The 24,462-nt window shown below is 40.3% G+C and overlaps 1 protein-coding gene across 1 annotated transcript in view; it reads left to right on the plus strand.

Annotated features, from left to right (window-relative positions):
- Window positions 1-24,462, plus strand: part of igf2bp1 (insulin-like growth factor 2 mRNA binding protein 1) — a 48,300-nt gene that overhangs the window by 4,862 nt on the left and 18,976 nt on the right. The gene's annotated exons all lie outside the window — the stretch shown is intronic.

Genomic DNA, 24,462 nt, shown 5'->3' on the forward strand with positions numbered 1-24,462 from the left:
GGTGGGGGTGTCAGTCCCTTAACTAAAAGAATGAAGGTTCAATTCCTTCTTTATATTCCACAAGTCTCAGTGCAGGGGGCGCTGGCCCTGGCTGTCCTGACCTGACCGTGTTTTGAACGGTACCTTCTGCGTTTGTGTGTATGGACGTTAAAGATGGACGAGTTATAAGTTTCAGAGAGAGCTGTTTGGTTACTGTGTAAGGCTGCAGAGGGTTTGGCAAGGTGGAAAGCTGGGGTTGTAATAGCTACAGGAAGAGGAGAGGGGAGAGAAGGGAGGGGAGTTTTTGTGTGTGTGTGGGTTCTCAGAGAGAACAAGCCTCCCTCTTTGGAGAGGGGAAATGTATAGAACGCTTGCTGTTGGCGTGAAGAAAATCAGTGGTGACGCCCACCAAAAATCCCGTTAAACCCAGTTGAAATATAAATGGCATGGGTAGGTGTGTGTGTGTGTTTTTTTTCCATCTGTTACCCATGCTCTGCAAAATTCTGTTGCAGCAACCTGGCACTTAAAAAAAAAAAAGTCTTGTTGGATGTCACAGGTAAAACGAGAGCTGCTACAGATTATAGGCTAGCTTATTTATTGTGTTTCTTTTGCGTTTTTTAAAGTCTTTGAAGTCTTGTAATAATTGTCTTACACTGATTCTACAAGAGATGTAGTCAAACAAAATATTAAAATTAGCCTTTGATTTTAGGTGCATTCCTGCAAAGTTCACATTTTTTATTACACTCCCTCTAAACATTCGCACGGGCAACTTGCAGAATATCAGTATCAACTGGTATTAGCCCCGCTGTCTGACATCAGGAAATATAATGGTATTTACAGACGCCATTGGCCAATACTTAGTTGTTGGGTCAGTATTATGCAAACAATTGTACTTTAAAACAGATCGATTATTTATTTATTTTCCACTGAAGACTTTTTCTTCCTTGCACTAAAACTATAAACAACAAACAAAGCAAAAAGAAAAAAAGTTGGAATTTTGAATAAACATAATTCACCCATAATTAGTGTGTGGCTAAAAACCATTATAATAATAATTATTATTCCCACTTTGTAGTATCTTTGTATGTCCTTGCTTCTAGAGGCAGGGTTTAGTGTCTGATTCTGGTATGCTGTGACCTTTGGCACCAAAATGTTATCTTTAGCGTTCAGTGTGCTAGGATTTGCACCCCGCCTTCACCGCGACATGAGGCTATTATGCGCACAGCACACCAAAATTTTGTAATTTCATAATTGTGGGAATTAATTCCAGTCTCCTTTGAGTCTCGACTCATTTTTCCATTTGTATCCAAAAAGGAAATGATGATGTTGGCTCCTTTCAAAACAGGAGAAATTGCATTGGAGGCTGCAACCTGTTCTACTTTCTTCATGCATTAGTCTTCATGTGTTACAGCTTCCTGTTTGCATTTCCTTCAAAAGGAAAAAAATGCATGGAATCCTGAAAATACTGCTGCACGTGAAGCATGCCAGCATATCTGCTGTCATTGTTTCACTGTTTAGGAATCTTTTTTTTAAATAATAATAATAATTATTAATTTTCACTGAAAACCTCTAAAAGAGAAAAAGATTCCTGCGACTCATAGACTGACTGATAGATCACGTCCAAATAACATCACAGTGTTAGCAGTTAAATGGCTGGGAACATCCTCTGAAATACTGATATCCTTCCATTTTTCTTATGAAAGTGGCTTCAAAAGCTAAATGTCATTTCCTCCCTTTCTGTAATGGTGTTACACATTTTGTATTGGCTTTTTTTTCTTTTTAGCAGCTGAGTGAAGTTACTGTACATGTTGTGTCCCCCCACTTTTTTTCCCTTTAATGGATGCAACAGCTATATTCTAGATATTTTAGGCACCATTTGTTTGTCCATTCTTGTAATTGAGTTTGACGTGTATATAAAATCATCTCCACAACAAGCTTGGCTGTAAATGCTTTTGTAATAAACCTGCTATCTGGTTTAATGGGGCACTGTTTAGCATGCAGTGTCCAAGTCAGAAGACGAGGAAGTGGTTTTAGATTTGACCCCCCCAACCCAAAAAACAAACAAACAAACAAAAAAAAATCTTAACACTTTCCCACTTGAGTTGTTGTTTTTTTTCTCTGAGGTGGACAAAACAGTTTCCATGATCAAAACTGCCCTTCTACTTCTGACGAGTCTAAGAGGTCTGTCAAAGTTTGTGCATCATTAGGTGATGTTGTCTTCATCGCATTAGTGAATCCCAAACTCCCTGGCTTGTAACGTTTAAACGTCCCCCTCCCTGGCCACTGTGTCAGGTCTTCTGGGGAGATGTTAAGACCAAAGTCAGAATGTCCTGAGTCTGCCCCAGACATCTAACGTTCAAGCCACCGTAATTAGATGCCTGAACTACCTTAACTGGCTCTTTCTGCTGTGGATGAGCAATCGCTCTACTATGAGCCCCTCCCAAGTGACAGCACTCATAACAATCTCTAATGGGCCCATTTCACTCAAGTTTTGCTGCACGCTAAAAGTGATGTCACATCCGGTAGTGCTCGCTGCATTTTGGCATCATGTTGGCTGGTTGTGCAGTCCTCAGTTTTTTTTGAAGACATGAGTGGTTGATCATGTGACCATCATTTTAGGGGGAAATGTTGCAACAGTTTGAAAAGAGGCGATTTTCTGTGGAAAAACTTTTTTGTCTGAGTGTTGACATCTGTTTGGAAAATACTGCAGGACTAGTACTCATGCCCTCAGCACTGGTATAAATGTTATGGAGCTATGGTGACGTCACCGTTTGCGTGCAACACGACCAGTCCAGTGAGCGTTGTGGGCTCATTAGGATGAATCTGGACTTCCCTTGGAGGAAGTTAATTTTTGCCATTGTATGCATTATCTTGGTGACTACCCACAGCCTGTGGCCATAATCCACAGTTTCTCCATGACGCTGGTGTCTTCACCACAACAGACTGGTACAGCCTCTCCTGCAGACACCAGTCTGTCCATCAATTTTCTGTCTTACTCTTTCCCCACTCATGAACACGACCCTGAGATACCCAAGCTCGACCTCGAGGAAGCAAGTTGTTCTGAACCCAGAGCGCACAATCTATCCTTTTCTGGCTCAGAACCATGGCCTCAGACTTTGTCCCACCTGCTTCTAAAGTTTGAATCTCTTGGTGAAGCTAACATGTAGTGGTGTGAAAAAGCTTTCGCCAAAGCTGGAATTTTTGGTATGTTGCAGATCACTGCTCTGCTGCATAACTGAAGCGGATTTGAGCTTCTGTGCACAATCTGACTTCTGGATGTTCTCCTTTAGGATTTTCTGATAGAGAGCAGAATTCATGGTTCCATCAATTACTATAAGTCATCCAGCTCCTGAAAGCAGCAAAACAGTCATAGTCTTCATGCTTCCACCACCATGTTTGACTGTTACGTTTGTATGAAGTGCTGTATTGGTTTTATGCCAGAAGTAACAGGACACTTTTTGACATTTCTTAGCCTACTTCACCTGCCAGACAGGTTCTATTTAAGCAGTTCCTAAATTTAACAAGTTGTATTTCCAGTAGTCTGAATAAATCTTAAGCAGGCCTTTCCCCATCGAGAGGTGATGACTGTGTAAAACATCTCAATTTTATTCTCCCAAAATTATTCAGAATGTCTGGATGGCCCAAGTTTACCAGTTTCCTCCACAGTGTTTAATCTCTGGTCATTTGTAGCCTCGTAGGTAAATTTGCTAAACCAGCCAGTATTCTCTTCTCCTTAAATAAACGAATGGTTTGTCCAGCATTTGGATCAATAAGGTACATGAATGCAAATGTTATATTTTCTACATGATTGTAACAAAATTGTATGGGCAGTGAATGGAGTACAGAGAAGGAATCAATTAGTGACATTTTATAACTCCATTAGCATCCAAAAATGTGTGTTATGAGTTTGTAAACTACCAGTAAGCCCAGAAAATCCTGTATACGTGATGAGGCTGTAGGTTTTGTACCACAGTTAAACTCTGTTCATAAAAAGCAGTGTTTAAAATATCAGATGCCTGAATATCTGCTGACAAAGCTGTGTTGGAATAAAGATCTTGTTTATCAGTGAACACTATGCTATCGAAACATTCAAGTTTTTTAGCAGATTTCTTTGTTTTTTCTTAGCTATGAAATGTATGCAGTGTGTGTAAATCTTTGCTCTGTTTTTCACCTCTGTGTAATTTCCCTTGCTGAAGCTTTGTGCCTTTTCCCCCATGTAAAGTGTGCTGCAGCTTTAAATGCACCCAAACGATCATGCATGTGAGGAGCTGGATGTGTGTGGCTAGCACTTTCACACAGCAGTACACAGAGCTGAAGGAGAGAGGCGAGCTATGGTTTTATTTCCTCCTCTCTCATGGCTGGCAAAGGAGGAGGGGACAAGTGGGCGGAGGGAGCAAGAGGGGTGCGACCAATCGTCTGGTAGCAGCACTGTGCCTCGCTCACCCACATGCATGCTCTGACTTTATACTTTATCCTCGCTCTCTGCTCTCTCTGCTCGCTCTCTGCTCAGCGTGTTCATGGTCTCATTGTGCTGTTTTGGTTACTCTCTGGTACAGTGTGCTCGTTTCGCCCTCTTGTTTTTTGCCGTGATCCCCGAACCATTTCAGCCCCGTCTGCGCAAGAGCTGAGACCGGGTAAGGGAACGAGGAGCAGACAGACAAACCAAAAGGATCCAGAGAGAGTCACAGGAAGGAGGATGAATGTGGTTTAAATTTTGATGTCAGCTGAACTGCATTGCTCGGGGATGTTGGACAAACAGTTTTGAGGGATAGCTCAGTTGTAATCTGATTAGACAGGCTGCTGCTCTGCAGTGGTTGATGCACTGAGAGGTAAACCGTGCATTCAAACTAAAAGAATAGCTGTGGATAATTTTGAGACGGCATGAACAGATTCCTCAACTCAACTGCAGCTACGTGAAAGCAGTTTTATACTTCTGTTCTACTGCAGGGAGATAATGTCCCACATACTTGTGTAATTCATTTTTTCCTGCAATAGAGACAATCTGCTCCTGAAATGCAAATTATTGAAGCTACAGTTAAAAAAACAAAAACAAAACATTCCGCTTGGCAGCAACAGTCTTAACGTACATCAGTACTACAATTCCTACCACTATACTACTACTAGTAATTTGCCGTCTTACTCAAATGGAAGCTTGCAGTATAAACAATTTTCCGTTTGCTGATTAAGTCGGATGTAATTTCACAGAGCTGCTGTTGTGTGCGTCTAGTGCAGTCTGTACTCTTCTATGAAAAGTATTCCAGCATCCAGACTGGGTGTATTGTGGAAGTTTATTTTCGGCTGTGTTCTGTATTTCATTAGTTTTGCAGTGAGAATAGCAAAACATTAATGAAGGTATTTAGTCATTGAGGGTCACTGTAGTCGCACAGAAGCACACAAAGAGCTGCTCTTTGTTTTTCTTTCAGGTAAAAATGTTTTGGTGATGCTCATTAAGTTTAGGTTTTGCTCACTGCATTGAAATAATAGGAACTACAGTGAAGTCAGTTTCCTATAAAGTAATGGAATTAAACTGATCTGTTTTTGTTTTTGTGAAAATCTAACCACTTATTATGAAAGCTAACCATGAATAAAAATGTGCTTTATTTTAACTTGAATTAGTGCATAAATGATCCAATCAGACAACGTAAAATCATTTTGCAGTGTGTGATATGACTGTGATATTTGAGTTCTTGCAGTAACTGGTTTCACTTGGTCTACATTTTTGGACCAAACTGGTGTCGTATATATTCATGCTGAGTCTTCCTATCTGTGTGAAAGCTTTGTTTCAAATGGGTGTTTGTGTTGCCGGAACTATTTAATGGTTTTATCCCGTTTAGTTATTATTTCTGTCAGCATACATGTAGAAATGGTGTTTTGTGCAAAGTATTTCGAGTTCAAATATTTTACTCTGTAAAAACAAACTGTACTGATCCAACTATTAAAAGGTTAATTTCTACAGGCACAAGTCTGTGATATGAACTGGTCTGTTTCCTGGCCCATGACTGCTTAAAATCTTCTGTGGAGCATTGTCAGATTTTTGCTGTTTGTTTCTAAATCCAAATGTAACAAAAGGAAAGAAGCAGCATTAGCAGTGTTATCTGAGCAGCCTGGGCAATAGAAATGGTTACATGTGAGCTTAAGTGAAATTTAAAGATGTAAGAATGCATTTTCCTCTACTTTCTTATTTTGAAAGGCAAAAACAAAGAAACTTAGCTAACCACTGGTTCTTCATTTCTAAGTCTATAAAAGAGAGAAAAGACATTAAAACTTAAAGAACAATATTAATGTAGAATGTAATTACAAAGGTCCAAGCCAAAATAAGGTGAGGAGAGGGTGTAAAAATGAAGGGATGAGGACAGTGGAGGCATGCGTGTAATGTAGGTGAAGGGGTAAATGAGATCTGTCTCTTTAAGAAGACCCCCACCTACCCCCTCCACCCCATCTTTCTGATTGTTTCTTCTCTCTGGTTCAAACCATCTGTCCTCTCCCTACATTAGTTGGTGCACACACATTCAAGGGGTGGGGGGAAGAAGGAGTGATCAAGAAAAGAAGACAACGAAAGTAGGAAAGGGAGGAGGGTTGTTGGGGCCAGGGGTCGGGTGTGCATGGTGGATGGGGCCCCTCATGTTTACGTGTGTGTGTGTGTGTGTGTGTGTGTGTGTGTGTGTGTGTGTGTGTGTGCGTGCATGTACCTGAGTCCTGCCTCACTTGCACACAGTAATGCCATTAAATAGGACAGATTTTTTCCCCCCCCCATTCTTAGTCACTTGCTTTTTTCAGTTTTTCTAAAAAACTAAAACGTGCACATTTAAGCCCACACTTTGGTCGAACGGGTACTGAAGTTGTATGAACTGCACCTATTATTCCTCCAATATGTTAGTGCTGTATATTGCATATGATTACAATTGTGCTCTATTTATAAAATAAAGGAAGAAAAGAGTAAACTATTTAAACCATTTCACAAAGATTTAGAAATAATTGTCTGCAATAAAATCAATAAACTGAAAACTAAAACAGAAAAGTCAAGTTAAATAGAGAGAATGCAATTCTGCCACAAGATTGGTACATCTAGTCTGTAGTTGTTAAAAATGTTGTATTTATTCTCTTTAAAGGATTTTTACAGCACTGTAAAGAATTGCTTAAATTGTACTATGGCCCGTTATTGACTGACAATATTGTCAATGTGTTTTTAACCTTTTTTCATTTTTATTTCTTATATGACATATATATATTTAGAAGCTGACTGCTTAGGCTGAAAAGCTAAAGCTAAGCTAAAACTTTACCAACTAGTAAAAACAAGCCACAAAACCAGTGCTAACCAAATATAACACATGCTTTTATTACAGATAACGCGTTTCTTTAGCAAAGCAGAAGCTTCCCTGCAAATATTGGCTAGCCAGGTTGCTAAAGCATTTGTTCTATACATCAAGTGGTAATCTGTGTTTCTTGGTGTTTCTCAGCTTTTGGTTGAATGTGGAAGCACTAAAATAATGTTTTACAGGATGTAAGTCACTGTCATGTATTTTGAGCTGGTGTTTTCACCCCAATCATTTCAGGGTGTTACAAAGCTCAGTCAGCATTAACCCTGACAGCAGACAGTTACACAAATAAAAATACAACACCACAGAGAACACAGTTCAAAAATGCTGTAAAATTGCAAAAAATCCTACACGTTGGAATTGATTTATAACATTTAAATACAAAAACTGGTTTAATTTTATAATTTTTTGCATAAAACAATCTGAGCCACATTCATTTTAAATAGGAACTGTGATTTCAAGGGGAGCCGTAGCATGAGATCAGTTATCTGCAAAGGCGAATGACACTTTCATGTATTTCTAACAGGTCAGAAATGGAGGTCTTCCTTCGTGCTTATGCAAGGAAACTGAACTGCATTGATTGCAGACATTTTCCTTCAGCTCCTCCACTTCCGCTTCTGTTTTCCGAGAACAACAGGCCTCTTGTATAAACAGTCAGACAAAGAGCACAAAGCTTCACTTAATCTCCCGACCAAAGTGGATTTTACGTAAACCAACGAGTAGAAATCCATAACTTTACAGCACAGTTTGGATGCTTTTAGTTTTATAGAATACGTACATCAAACCTCTACGAGGAAAAAAACTAAACTTAAAAAAAAAACAAACCCCTCCTTCAAGTAAAAATTTTAAACAATTACCCAGCTGCTGTAAAATGAGGTGTTGAGAATGGTGACCTAATCTGAATCAAACTGAATCTTTCTTACTATTTCCTTAACTTATTAATTTTTTTAAGTTAATGAATTTTTAATAGCTTTTTATGGCCTTTTACAAACTTGAGCTCCTCACCAACAGGCGACAAAACCCCCGTTCCTGAAGGGGATGAAAACGTGTCTGTGTTTGCGTGCGTGTCTGTCAGATGGAGCCGAGGGAGCTGGGGCCCAACGCCGTTGCCCGCTAGATCTGAATTCTTGAAATTTTTGTCCGACAGGACACACGTTTGTGGACAGGAGGCATCAGCCTTGATGCAATTTGTCTTTATCTTTTGCTTTTTTTGTAGGGGGCATTTTATTTCTTTAGAATTGGGCAAATAGTCTCAAACATTATCACAACACAGCATTATATCCAGTGACACAACATAAGAGAACCATCACGTTCAGTGTAACTAGCAAGTGCTCCAGCAGCGCTCGGTGGAGTCATTTATTTACATTTGGGTCGTACATCACCACCTACTAGCATCTCTTCCTTTGTAGCCGGGTTGTACTTTAATGTGTTTCTGCCTCTGGTGAAACGTGCTTGTTGCTTCCATCTTTAGGATCAGTTTTCCTACACATTTTGCAAAATGCAGTGCTTCCTGGGAGGTGTTTGAAGTAGCTCCCTTTTAGGTACTAAATCGTCAGTGGCTGACATGAAGCTTTCAGACATGCCCAGGCTTTTCTCGCTGATCTGCACTAGGGAGCATAAAAGCACGCTGTTGCTATAGCAGCAATATCACTATCACACTTTTATATCATGAAAAAATGTACAGTGGGGCAAAAAAGTATTTAGTCAGCCACCGATTGTGCAAGTTCCCCCACTTAAAATGATGACAGAGGTCAGTAATTTGCACCAGAGGTACACTTCAACTGTGAGAGACAGAATGTGAAAAAAAAATCCATGAATCCACATGGTAGGATTTGTAAAGAATTTATTCGTAAATCAGGGTGGAAAATAAGTATTTGGTCAATAACAAAAATACAACTCAATACTTTGTAACATAACCTTTGTTGGCAATAACAGAGGTCAAACGTTTACTATAGGTCTTTACCAGGTTTGCACACACAGTAGCTGGTATTTTGGCCCATTCCTCCATGCAGATCTTCTCGAGAGCAGTGATGTTTTGGGGCTGTCGCCGAGCAACACGGACTTTCAACTCCCGCCACAGATTTTCTATGGGGTTGAGGTCTGGAGACTGGCTAGGCCACTCCAGGACTTTCAAATGCTTCTTACGGAGCCACTCCTTTGTTGCCCGGGCGGTGTGTTTTGGATCATTGTCATGTTGGAAGACCCAGCCTCGTTTCATCTTCAAAGTTCTCACTGATGGAAGGAGGTTTTGGCTCAAAATCTCACGATACATGGCCCCATTCATTCTGTCCTTAACACGGATCAGTCGTCCTGTCCCCTTGGCAGAAAAACAGCCCCATAACATGATGTTTCCACCCCCATGCTTCACAGTAGGTATGGTGTTCTTGGGATGCAACTCAGTGTTCTTCTTCCTCCAAACACGACGAGTTGAGTTTATACCAAAAAGTTCTACTTTGGTTTCATCTGACCACATGACATTCTCCCAATCCTCTGCTGTATCATCCATGTGCTCTCTGGCAAACTTCAGACGGGCCTGGACATGCACTGGCTTCAGCAGCGGAACACGTCTGGCACTGCGGGATTTGATTCCCTGCCGTTGTAGTGTGTTACTGATGGTGACCTTTGTTACTTTGGTCCCAGCTCTCTGCAGGTCATTCACCAGGTCCCCCCGTGTGGTTCTGGGATCTTTGCTCACCGTTCTCATGATCATTTTGACCCCACGGGATGAGATCTTGCGTGGAGCCCCAGATCGAGGGAGATTATCAGTGGTCTTGTATGTCTTCCATTTCCTGATGATTGCTCCCACAGTTGATTTTTTCACACCAAGCTGCTTGCCTATTGTAGATTCACTCTTCCCAGTCTGGTGCAGGTCTACAATACTTTTCCTGGTGTCCTTCGAAAGCTCTTTGGTCTTGGCCATGGCGGAGTTTGGAGTCTGACTGTTTGAGGCTGTGGACAGGTGTCTTTTATACAGATGGTGGGTTCAAACAGGTGCCATTCATACAGGTAACAAGTGGGGGACAGAAAAGCTTCTTACAGAAGACGTTACAGGTCTGTGAGAGCCAGAGATTTTCCTTGTTTGAGGTGACCAAATACTTATTTTCCACCCTGATTTACGAATAAATTCTTTACAAATCCTACCATGTGAATTCATTGATTTTTTTTTTTTCACATTCTGTCTCTCACAGTTGAAGTGTACCTCTGGTGCAAATTACTGACCTCTGTCATCATTTTAAGTGGGGGAACTTGCACAATCGGTGGCTGACTAAATACTTTTTTGCCCCACTGTATACCGGTACTATTTTGAATGATATGATAGCCTTTCCTATGTGATGCAAATAACTGTATTAGAAAGACTGAAACAGTAAATTAGACCTGGTGTGTTTTAATTGGAACCCTGCTCATGCTGAAAGGGTTTAATTTCATTTATTTTTAGTCTAATTTGTCTAGAAAAGTTTGCAGCCACAGTGTTTTGGAAAGCAAAATAGTGATGTAGAAACTAATTTTTAAAAAACATGCTAATGATATAAAACATTCAGTTAAATTGCAGATTTTCTTTTAAGTATCACAATTTCCACAATTCATCATTTAAGCAATACATCTGTTAGATCCTGCAATTCCCATAATGCAGCTGAACAGAGTTGTCATTAAGAGGTCACAGAAGACATTTCACTGCTGTTTTCACGGGCTAGTAGTACTAGTAGCGGCATGTCAAATAATCATTATGTAAAATGGGCCTTGCCTATTTAATAAACATATCTGTAAGAACACACATGAGAGTGAGTAGTTTAGAGTCTTGTGTCTGCAGACCCTCAAGAAATTCAGTGTATAAATATTAAAATGAGAATTTAAAATGTCAAGAAAGTGAAGATCTACTGATTAATAATCAGAGGACTCGGACAAATACACGCATTTGTCCCCAGTCCTCTGATTATTAATTTAATAAGATTGTTGCGAAGTGTTAAACACTTCTCAGTGTCTTGTAGTGATGGGGTTTCCCTTGGTGGTGTCGGTGGGGGAACCAATCAGAACATTTACACCACTTTTCCATAATGAAACTCGTGAGCTCCATAATTCAGGAATTATGTGATTTTGGGTTTTCTATTTTTTTTTTCTCAACCTTTGATAGAAGACTAAACTTGATGTGTGGTCTGCTCTGTTTTTTTTTTTTCCCTCTCCTTCTTCTTCTTTTTAAATATTCTTTGGACATTTTGGCCTTTATTTGATAGTAGAGCAGTGAAGATGTGGAATACAGGCAGCAAAGGGCCACAGGTCGTACTTGAACAACTCCAGCCATGTGCAGTATAGCTGCCTGCTCACCCACTGAGCACCACGGAAGCACTGAGCTCCCATTGGTCTCCCCCTTCATCTGTAACTAATTTAAGGATTCTTAACTTTTTAAAATTGAACATTAATTTGAAAGTGTTTTTTCTGCACTCCACTTTCTTGTATTTCCTCTTGCCACCAACCAGCCGCAGTAAGTGGGTGTCCTGTCCTGTGCCTCGTTCTGAGAGGGGCCTTTTCCTGTTAAAAGGGAGTTTTTTATGGGCAGAAATCTGTGCCATCAGAAACTGAATTTGAAAAAGTTAAATTTGAATTTTAATGGCTCGGATTGAATCTGAATTGTAACTTGAATAAATGCTTTTAAAAACTGAATATGAATTAGCCTAATTTGAAATTCAATTTATTGGTTTGAAAATGAATTTATTTGCTTTGAAACTGTATTTTATCCTTTAAAAGTTTAGCTCTCGAATAATCTCAGATTCACTTCACACCATTCAGTTTCAGTTCTACAATTCAGTTTTTTGGGACTTACACCTGGTTCCGGTTCAAGAGTAATGAGCGCAGATTAATAGAACTACGTTTTACTAGCGGACCGAAAGTGTTACTGACGGGAATCTACAGCATCTTGAGCTGAATTAAGACTTCAGAAGTCATTCGTCATGTCGAATGACCAGCGGATAAACTCTCAGGTTGGTAATAAATGTATTACATGTACATGTATTACTCTAGCTGCCTCCACCAGTGTGTGAATGTGAGAGTGAATGAATAGTGGCATTGTAAAGCACTTTGGGTGCCTTGAAAAGTGCTATATAAATCCAATCCATTATAAGAACAAGCGTCACGTTAACAAATGATAGCCGTACGGTAACTTTTATGCTTCTTGTAGCTGTTAGCTAAAGATGCCAATTTAGCCTAGTTTGCCCTGAATTCAGCTTTGACAAACAAATATGATCGACTGTTTCTAGTAGAATTGCAAAGTTGTCATCTTGTACCCTGTCAGAGCCCTGTATGCTTGCAGAGACCCCTACAGTAGGGAAACATGCAAAACGGTGTCCAAACCTTTGTATTTTAGCTTTATTTATGTCTTACACAGCATCCCAACTCTTTAGCTAAAGTTATTAAGTTAGCTAAAGTGAATAGTTTTCAGCCATTTGATTCATGTTACAGCAGCTCATGAGTGAATGAACATGGTGCAATAAAAGTATTTTAGAAGTATATGTTTCCAAATACATACATTTACTTAAATTTACTTGAGTAGGGTTAGGGGTTGCCACCTCAGCATGCAGTCAAGTCCTATACTCTTGCTAATGACCTACTAATTGTATTCAGGTGTGTTGCACCAGGGACGCATGGAAAAGTTGCATGACACCGGCCCTCGAATATGACAGGTGTGGTTGAACTGCATGAAGACTCTGAAGTTTCTCTTCTCTTCTGGCAGGACAGGAATGTAACCTTGTCCTGTGAGCCACCGTAAGGATGTACTTAAAGTAGAACTGGACCATCACCGGCCGCAGGCTCTTCACCTTTTCAAAGACAAAGCAGTCATTTAGATAAAATATTAGATATTGTTTACCTGTAAATGCACAAAGAGAATTTAGAAATGTAATTATTGTCTGGGGTCTGGAGTGTGGGGCCTCCCTGCTGCTGCGGAGTCGAGGCGGTCTGCTTCTCCCCACCCCAGGGAAAAGGGTAACACCCCCTGGGTCTGGGTGCAGTTTCCCCCTCCGGGGGCAAGGGTACCTAGACCCAGTTCTTAGAGTACGCTTGGGGAGTGTGATCGTGTGTACAGTGTCTCTCTATGTCTGTCTCCACGTTGGTTGAGTGTGGAGTAATTGCATATGAGAGCATGAGGGTGGGAATGGATGTCTGTATCTGTGTGTGCCTGTATGTCTGTGTCCATATGTCAGGTTGGGTATCAGACGCCACCTCTCTGGGGACATCTTTTAACATCTTGGTCTCTTGTGTTCTGAGGGCCTCTGGATGTCTGGAGTTTTGATCTCCTCCATACCTGCTTCATGCCCTGGAGGACGGGGCTGTGGCTCCCCCACACCCTCTAGCAGATCATTACATGAAGGAACCTTTTAAATACAAGCGCGCTCATGCTCACAGGTGTACACACAGGTGCTCACACAGATAAGAAAAAAATAAAAGAGAGGAAAAAAAAGAAATGTAATTATTGTCAAGAGTGAACAAGCACTGATAGTGTAATCTACAGCTGTGGCCAAACGTTTAGAGAATGAGAAGTGTTGTTTGTTTATTTACAAAGTTTGCTGTTTCAGTGATAGTTGTATATATATCACTTCAGAGGTGATCCAGTAATGCTGCACTAATGAATTAGACTAACTATTCACTTTAGCTAAAGTTATTAAGTTAGCTAAAGAGTTGGGATGCTGTGTAAGACATAAATAAAGCTAAAATACAAAGGTTTGGGCAGTCGATCATATTTGTTTGTCAAAGCTGAATTCAGGGCAAACTAGGCTAAATTGGCGTCTTTAGCTAACAGCTACAAGAAGCATAAAAGTTACCGTACGGCTATCATTTGTTAACGTGACGCTTGTTCTTATAATGGATTGGATTTATATAGCACTTTTCAAGGCACCCAAAGTGCTTTACAATGCCACTATTCATTCACTCTCACATTCACACACTGGTGGAGGCAGCTACAGTAATACATGTACATGTAATACATTTATTACCAACCTGAGAGTTTATCCGCTGGTCATTCGACATGACGAATGACTTCTGAAGTCTTAATTCAGCTCAAGATGCTGTAGATTCCCGTCAGTAACACTTTCGGTCCGCTAGTAAAACGTAGTTCTATTAATCTGCGCTCATTACTCTTGAACCGGAACCGGGTGTAAGTCCCAAAAAACTGAATTGTAGAACTGAAACTGAATGGTGTGAAGTGAATCTGAGATTATTCGAGAGCTAAACTTTTAAAGGATAAAATACAGTTTCAAAGCAAATAAATTCATTTTCAGAATATAAAATTCAATTTAATGTTGATCATTTTCAAACCAATAAATTGAATTTCAAATTAGGCTAATTCATATTCAGTTTTTAAAAGCATTTATTCAAGTTACAATTCAGATTCAATCCGAGCCATTAAAATTCAAATTTAACTTTTTCAAATTCAGTTTCTGATGGCACAGATTTCTGCCCATAGTTCTTCTTCTCCACTGTCACTAAGTGTTTGCTTGTCAGGGGCCATGCAATTTGACTAATTCCTGGAATGTTGTAAGATGTTAAAACGTTTCACTCTTTCTGCTTCTTCACTTGATTAATTTCTGTGTGAAATTGAGCATAATTTGCAAAAGTTGTTGAAATGCTCTCTTCGGATGAATGTTCGTGCCACATAAATGCGTTGCAGGCAACTCTTTTGCCTTTGATCAGCAAAATGCGTTGACGGGCTGCTCGGTCTATATTTAGACTCAGAACAATGGTTTTTAAATTTCAGTGTTTTGTTTTGTTTTTTTAAGGTTTTTTTTTTTTTTTTTTTTGCCTTTTAGCCTTTATTGGATAGAGACAGTGTGGATAGACAGGAAAACAGAGAGGGGGAGGGAAGATGTGCAGCAAAGGGGTGGGTGGGACTCGAACCTGGGCCTACTCTGTCTATCAATGCGACATATGTTACCCACTGAGCTAAACTAGCAACCTTTTAATGTGACTCACTGACTGTGTCCAACATGGCTTCACTATGTCTGTCTGTCTGCGACTTGAGTTTCCACTGCTGAGAATCTGCACGAGTGCTGGGTTCATCGCATTCAGAGTGAAAGGAATAAAGAGCAGGCAAAAGCAAAAGCCATTGTCCTTGGGAGAAGGATTGTTTTTTTTGTTTTGTTTTGTTTTTATTTTTGTGTGTGTAAATCGTGATTCTGTGTCGAGGTTTACGACCTATAAATTTATCCTAGGTATCCACCAATCAGCATCAGTGCAGAAATTCTGTATCAGCAACTTTTTTGTTGACTAATATCAGCAAATGGGATGACACTAACCAATCTTTTGGCCAATAATGTGCATAAATAAATGGTTAAAGACATGATGAAGAGCTGAAAACCTTTTGTGCTTGACACACTGTTACTATGACATTTGTCCCTGCCACAAACAGGAATAAATGACTGCAAAAGGAATAAAATATCACTATCACAGTTATCATAACGATAACAAAATAACGCTGAAAACCGATAAAAACCCTGAAAACCATACATTTCACACCTGAGCCTCAACTCTCGCGGCCCAGTGCCGGTCCGAGGCCCGGGGGTTGGGGACCACTGGGCTTAGGAACTCTGAGAAGCCAACATTTGGTCAAATCCACTAGTGTTTTCTGCAGTATTGCTCCAAACTGCAGCAGCAACTCGTGGCTGACAGTCAGGGGAAGAGGGATTTAGTAGTAGTAGTAGTCCAGGCTTCATTGTCCAAAGGATGACGGTGGGGATTTGTGATCATCTCGCTTTTGATGTGTCAACACTGTGATTTATCGAATCATCCTGTGGCTTGATCCCTGCTGTGGACACATAAATCTGGGTGAACTCTTAACCCTGAGGGTTTCTGGACATCACTTTGTGGGAACTTGAGTATAAATGTTAGTTCAGTTTTAAATGCATTGCCTCTGAATGAACGTTAAATGAACTGAAATACATAAAGCTTTTTCCTGAGCCACATTATAGATTTTGATTGCTTTCTGTCAACTTTGCTCTTCTTTCTCCTTTCAATCTGCCGTTCTCAGAGTTAAAATAGAAGCTATGCCTGCTGGTCACATGTCTGACAGACAGGCATGCGGTGTGGCCGCGCACATGCATATGCACACTCGCACACACATGAGCTGCAGAGGGAAGAAGAAGGACTGATAGAGAAAGAAAGAGGAAACCCCTCCCCCAGCAATAAAAGTGTGCTATGCCTCTCTCCCTCCTCCCTTCACTGAAGTGGGTGTGTGCAAGTCTGGGGGTGTGCCATATCACATCCACTGCACTAGCTCACGTGGTGCTGAGGCATGTGTGTATGTGGAAGGAGGTGCCACGGTTGTATGCTGTGATGTTGGGTGAGAACCTTCGAGAAGATACTGTGAGAGTTTGAGGGGTCTGCACAGGTCAGAGTCGCTGCACAGTGTCGTCTGTTATTCTGAAACTAAATCAAGCAGGCTTCAGTTCTTCTGTCAGGGTGATGGAGAGTTGCCATGTTCATGGGCACTACGAGAGCGTATTTATTGGCTCTGCATTTCAGCAGCATGTGATGGTAAAGCTTAGGGAGTCTCAGGCGAGGTGTATGAGAGATGATCTTCATTGTGTTGGTAATGAGTTAGCAGGGAAACGGCTGGCAGACTCAGACTAAGTGATGTGACGACAGCCACTGCCAGGCTCCTGCCATAAACTTTACAGTGTTATGATGATGAATGTTTACCATCTTCATGTCTTTGTTCTTGACTGGACTGGCTTTCATTTTAAGATGAGAAAAAACGTTTGTTTGTTTTTTTCCTCTTAAAATTATTTTTAAATGAAAGAAATCTGTGATAATGTTATAGAAGATGTGTATGCATTTTCTAATTTGTGTTAGTTATTTCATTAGTATTTTCCTGCATATTTATTCATTTTAAAATTGTTTTAAAAATCTCACATGTTGCTTTTCTTATTTTATTTTATTTTTGAGTACACTGCCTAATTAATGCAGCTGGGTTTTGTTACATTTGCAGCATGAATTTGTATTTTTACAAATCCTTTTCATTCACTTAAATCTGATGTAGCTGTTTGCTACCAGATAAGGTTTGTATGAAATACAACATGAAGACAAGTGGTTTAAATAAAGTTGGAATGAAAGCTCCCCTCATGTTTCACAATAATATTTTAAAAAGTGTTTCATAGTGACGATTAGGTGTCACTCTGCAAAACATTGTGTGTGCAGCAATTTTTCCTTTTTCCCACCGTGCTCGCTGAAGCTCTGTTTACACTTTACTGTTTTACACCTGGATTTATGAAGCATGACTTAGTTTGTACACGAGAAACTTAATTACACATCTGAGCCTGGATAATATTTGCACACAAAGGGAGAGGTTATTTAGTTAAAACTGGGTGAAGAGTTTCTCTTTTATTTTCAGATTAAACTTTACTTGGCTTAAAAATTGTGATAAAACAAAAATTCAAAACAAAATATCATTAAAAACAGTTATTATAATGTTGTTATGTGTTATTATTATTTGTTATAATAATAATAATAATGATTATTATTATTTTTATTAAAACAACAAGGGAGTTAAATTGAAAGCTTTGGTAATATTTAAATATTTAAATTCAGTACATGTAAAGTGTTGTTAATTATCTGTCACGTTTAAAAAATAAAGTTGAGTCTAAGGACTGAGCTTTGATGTTGTGGGAAAACAGTTTGAAAGATTTGTTTGCACTCTGAACTCTTACTGCTGTCATGTTTGTCAGACACAATCTGCTGAGCACCACAGTCACGTCTGGGTGAGCCGTGCTGCATGCAAATGTTAACAGTGTGGGGACGCAAAACCAGGGATTTTATTCCTGTGAAAGTATGATAACGATGTGTTTTGTCATTACTATGTTTATTGCAGTACAGTTTGCAGTTGTAATATATTTATGTTGATATTCTTGATTAGTTTTCTCCTTTTTTCTCCCTGAACTGCTCATTGCAGTGACCACAGACCTAAAATTCTCATCTCAATATGAACTCAACTCCACGTTGTCAGTGTTTTGCTGGCTATGCTATAGAAACTTGTTTCACTGAGGTCTGAACAGCAGTGAGGAGCTCGATGACTCACTCGGCCCTCTGCTGTTCAAAGCTGGAAACTCAAGGAAGGAAATCCAAGGCGGTGAGACAGGAGAAGTGTGTAGTTCGTGTTAGTGTATATAATATATATATGTATATAACATACACAAATTTTTTTTTTTAATTAAAAAAAAAATTGTCTGTGTGTGTGTGTGGGCGGTGAGCAGACGGGCCCCTTTTCTTGCTGCTTTTCTATAGGCTACTCTTGGCCCCACCCTGTTCCTCACAGATTCAAAACAAAGCAGAGGCTGACATCACTCTCTCTCTCTCACTCGCTGTCTCTCTCTCAAGACAAAGCAGGAACTCCCCTCCCTTCTTACTCCTTCTCCCCCATTTTGTTTTTGAAGCGGGGAGAGGCAGAAGCTGGGCCCTCGTCCACTTTCTGTTTGCTGTCCACGAAATAAATCCTTACAAAAATGCAAAACTTGGTAACTTGTTGTTTCTGTCTCTAAAATATTAACATAAGAAGAGTCCGTTTTCTGGACATATGATGGCTGTGTTGCCTTTAAGGAATGAATATGTGGAGTGTTTGTGTTTTATGTGTTTGAAGTCTTCCAGTTCTGGACCAGAATTATTGTCCTGACAAATATTCTTTAATGAACAGTAAGAAAAAGCTCTGTGTTCTTACCCAGACACAGCTGCACAAATGACTCGATAAAAGTCTGTGGAGAGAGTAAAATCTGGAAGCTTGTTGAAGTTCCTAAATGCGCAGACGCACTCTCGTTTCATTATTTTATGACAGAAGATTAATGCTGTTGAAAAAAAACTGAATCCCGAAGTTCTCGCTCAACAGTGCTTTACCTTCACAGCTGAAACCAGTGTAACAAATCAAACAATCATGTGTCGCTTTCACTCGTTTTTTCTGCACAATGTTTGACTGTATGTTTAGACAGTATAGAAAGCTGCAATGTTAAAAATCAGCTGATGGCTTTTTTCTTTAGTTCCCTGCTGACTGTGACAGGATGAATGGGCTGGACTCTGTATTTTTGTTGAGAGACATGTTATGAAGAAAGAATCTGTCTGTTTATAAAATACTAAGACCTACTCTTCTAAAAGATTATAACACAATTTTTCCTCAAAGTATTAATTTTTTCCCTTCATATTCATGCGTCCCATTTTCAGCTTTCCCTGAAATTCCACCTTAAATATTGCTCAATTATTATTATTATTATTATTTTTAAATCATAAACATTTGACAAGTTAAAATAAATATGTGAAGAGCAAAGTGAATCCTTAAATTCTAATATTCGATTTTGGTATTTGTTATCTCTGGTTCACAGAAGTGTGCCCTAGTTTTAGACCTTTTATTTTTTTCCTTTAAAATAATGTAAACTTGGCTTTCTTTGTAACATCATCAGCTCATGTTGTTTATTTTGTAGAGGTGAGGGGATCCAACATGAACAAAAAAACCGTACTTAAAACCAGTTTGTGAGTTGACATTAAAACTGTTTGTTTGCTGTTTGCAGGTGAAAAATAGGCAGGCCTTTACTCTCATTTTGTTCTCTTGTCTGCAGGGAATCTTAATTATTCCTTTTTCCTTCTGACTGTTTTGCAACACATTTGTTATAAAACGTAAAGAAACTGGAAACAGTAAAAATATTTGCCTGTTACTTTTTTTCAAGAAATAAAGCTACCAAAAATCAGAAAAATGTAGTAATTGGATTTAGATGGTAACATTCTTCTTGATTCTTTAACCAAGATTTTTGTTGGAGTTAAATGTCTTTAATTGGTCCAAGAACTATTGTTCAAATCTTTCAATATTTTCCCGACCGTCTCCTGTCATTAAAATACATGTTATGAGCAACAGCCTGCCGTTATCAGGTTAACATGGCGGTTCACTCATATATCACAACTACAGTCACCTCAAGGCGCTTTATATTGTAAAGACCCTACAGTAACAGAGAAAACTCGCCATGTTACAGTAATTTAATATTGTCATATTATTGAGTTGTTCCTCGTGTTCAAATTAAACCCGAGAACGTGGCTCTACGTGACATTAATCTGTTTTCAGCCGCATCACAACTTTGTCGGTTGAGCTACGAAAAAATAAAAAATGTAGAGATGCGGTCATACAGCGGCTCGTTCTTTTAAGTGTTAAACTCGAAGCGTTCATTCGGGACCTTAAAAAAACCCTCTACAACTTTTACTCAGGTTGGAGTTTAATCGTTGCTGTCGGCTGCAAAAAGCAAACAGAAGCCGACACTTTTTGTTTCTCCAATCCTCGCGGCCACACAAACCCGAACAACAACCCCCAAACGTGTCCGCTATATCAGCCGCGAGCACTCGTGGCACACATTCTATAGAAGGCTGTTAGCCCCCTCCTCCCTCGCGCCGCTGGAGTAACTTCAGAGTAGTTTTTAAGCACTTTGTGAATGGACATGCGCGTTCCCCACTACACAGGCTGCGCGTGGAGGGGAAGCAGAGCGTTCGCGCGCGCTCACAGTGAATCCCTATGTTCAGGTGATTAAGACGAGATCGGTGTCTGCACGCACTCCCGGCCTGCATATTAGTTCCCGTAAACATTTCGTGGCGGACTTATCTCCGACAGTATGCGGAGACTGAGAGTAAGGCACCTCGCGGAGGGATGTGTTAAAGGGGTGAACCGTACTCACACCACAGCCGTGTTTTAAATATTACTCAACTGTACAGCTTATAACAGGACTGAATCAACTGTTATGGTGGTAGCTGAGAGATAAAACAGACGTATGAAGAAGCCCACAACCCAACACATCGCCTGCATGATCCCATGTTCATGTAATGGCGTATGTGGGCTCCTCGCCCTCCTCCTCTCATGTGACTGCACATTCATTGTAGTAAATGGGCGTTGCCTGGTCAACATGGCCGATGACTGGTTCTCACATGTATGTAGTCTATAGTATTATTTGTGTGTGGGGGGGAATACAAGGAAGGAATATGCTTTTCTATTGAAGCCGCAAACCTGGCTTTCTAACACCTGTGTTTATGCTGGATACCATTTCAGGGCGGACCGTAAAGCTCTCTAACTCGACAACAACGCCAACGTGTGTTTTGTCTCCACGTCGCGGGTTATCCGTGGAGACTTTATTACAATCAGCAGGAATGGCGCACAGACATGTGACCTTACAATCTGAACATGAGGAGCACCTCCGTCTCCGGCCTCGTCTCCCGTTTATCAATAGGTGACCGCTTTCTGATAAACTGTGCAACAGTGTAACACGCGAGGTTACTCCCTGATCCCGCCTGTATCACTGCGCAGACTGCATTTCCTACTATAGGTTAACGCCACTGCTTGGCTGTGGGGCCGCAGTTCCTCCGCCTGGTACAATGGTTATATGACACGGCTATAGGAACACAAAATGGCGAGAAGAGGAGGAGGGGCGGAGGCGCAGAGGGGAGAGCTGGTGGAGGTGCTGAAACGCCAACAGCTCATGTGATTATTATTAATAATATAATTTTAAATACAAAACCAAGGTTTAGACGAATGTTAAACGCAGGGATTATTTTAAGCGTAACGGGCTAACTCGTTTTCACAGAGGCTGAATCACACCTATATAAACGGCACACGTTGAATATTAAATAATTTAAAAAGTCTGATTTGGTAAGTTTGTCCACGGTAACAATGTCACAGGCCTAACCCTGAGATGGAAGCTGTGCCTATAGACCTCAAATACAAACGGCCCACCTAAACAGCGAGGCGCAATTCAACTTCTCAAAATGGAGACCCTCGCCTCTCCAAAATGGAGACCTACCGCACGAGCAGCGGGCGGGGTCAGAGTGGCGAACAGAGCCTGAACTTTGACCCGTAGCCTACTGCTACACCCTCCCCCCTTTTTAACCTAAAGGAATTCCCAAACGGAGGCCTCTCTCGCCAACACGTTAAATTCAAAGTTCTCACAGGCAGTGAATCAGTTGTTTTTCAGTTTTCTCTCTTTTATTCTGTTCTTGTCTCATGAGTATGTGAAAAGTGTAAAAGGGAATAAAGAAATAAAAGTAAGAAATAAATGTTTTGGGGTTTTTTTGGTTAAAGGTTATTTTCAGTTTTCAGCAAAGTTTTTGCATATTAATTAACCAAAGTTAATAACTCTGTTATTATAAGTCGGGGATATTTACGAGTAACACACACATATTGTGCACCTTCGCATGTAGCTGTTGCACCGTCGGCTTCCTCCACAAAGCTCGCGCTGGACTTAGATTTAAGTTGTGGAACTGGGTGTTGATGGACCAATGAGAGTGCTGTCGGTGAGGGAAACAGCTTTTCCCCTATAAATCCAGGCAAATCCAGAAATGGTGACAGTTATGTTCTCAGACCTGGACAGTTCTCCAGGTCTGTGTTTAATTTTGCACAATATTGTTTGTTTTTTATTTATTAGAAAAAAATGCTGACTTGGTATTTTAGAGAAGAGAAGTTCACAGATGTAACAGACTGGATTCAGCTTCCAAATATGCTGAAGATGGGGAGTGGTACTCATCGTGGGTTTGCTTACTTATTTGGAAAACAAAATCAGTAACTAACTTATTGTTTACACACCGTTAAATTGCCAGACATCATGAACCCATTGAGAGCATGCGGTTTTCTGCCTTCTGTAATTCCACGTGGATTTACTCTTTAGGAGATGTTCCCTTCTTTTCTTTTACAGTTCTTTTCCACACCTGTGCATTAACACATATTTCCAGCTGGTAGGTGACGATCCTTTCCACTGACTGATATGCTTCACTTGTCTCTTCTATCTAGCACGGACAGGCTACGGCTTTATTCTCCTTACATTGCACCACCCCCCACCCACCCGTTCTTTTCCTCCCTCTCCCCTATTCCCACCACCTCTTGCTCAGTTTCCTCCTTCCTCCTCAGGTTTGTACTGTCTATTTAAAGCTTTCATGCATCTAAAGTTACTTCTACTGAAACTGTCACTCCGGCCTGCAGCCCTGGGGAAAACTCCAGGGCATGGAGGAAGGAGGAAACATACAGAGATGTAGAAAGGAGTGGGAATACGTATGGAAGAAAAGGATGAGACACACCTGGGCCTGGTTTTCCACACCCACAGTGAGGCAAACGAGATTTACCGGAGAGCAGATTTTCATTCTACTGGCTTTGGCATATCGCTCGAAAAGTTCTGGAAAAATATGAAGGCTCTTCAAAAGGAAGCACCACTTGTTTGCTTAATAAAGACTGAAAATAGCCCACTGTGACTGTTTTCTCATTGCAGTCTGTGAGGTTATTGTGTTTAAGTGAATTTATGATGAACCAGATTTTTAAATTCAAAGGCCGATCCACCTTTTCTTTATCTCACCTGACCATCGATGGTCATTCCGCGTCTATTTAACCTGCCAGCTCAGCGCTTTGAGGAGCACTGTCTTTGAAGGGTAACCGGGCAGAGAAAGGATGGTCTCCATCTAACTGATGGATGTACAGGTGGGACTGGACGATGGGTCTTTGGCCGGTGACAACGTTGGTGGGCAGATTGGGCCATGGTGTTTGGTCGCCATCATCCTCTCACTCCTCACTGTTAGCGATAAAATATTCATCCACGATTTTAAGCCGGCCAGATAGCTCTTATAAAATATTAACCCCCTGCACTTCTGTGCCCTTGTGCCAGCAACCAGCTTTGCTTCTTGCTAGGGGATATTTGAGTGTTGTAAGGGTTTTGTAATGGAAGCAGGTAATGACTTCTCTCTACACAATGGTCTCAAATTGTGTTCATGGGCTTTGCCAATCAGTGGTTACACACCTAGCCAAAAAATAAATTCAGTCACATATTAAAGAGATTTATTTTGTACAATAAGGCTACAGCTAGTTAGCTTAATTACAGCATATCTCTGTCTGGAAAAAGAGTCGCGCTTGTTTAGACCCACAAAAAAATAAATGTTCAGTTCTGTGAAAGTTAGCCACCGCGGTCGCTAATAATGAAAGGTACAAACAAAGCAGTGAGTGTCGTTATTGGCTAAATAAAGTGCAAAGATGTTCCAGTTTGTATAATTTAGCTGTTTTTATTTTAAACCATAATAATTTTCCAGGTTTTCGTTTCTGACTATTTCTCACATTCATTTCCTTTAACACTTTTGAAATTGTAAGATTTTTGATTATCATTTTAAGTTAGACTTGAAATTAAATACATGAATGCATGAG

The sequence above is a fragment of the Copadichromis virginalis genome, linkage group LG4, assembly GCF_057382275.1.
Source record: "Copadichromis virginalis isolate Kocher_CV1m ecotype Utaka linkage group LG4, C_Virginalis_male_GT1.1, whole genome shotgun sequence".
In the NCBI taxonomy this organism is placed as follows: Eukaryota; Metazoa; Chordata; class Actinopteri; order Cichliformes; family Cichlidae; genus Copadichromis; species Copadichromis virginalis.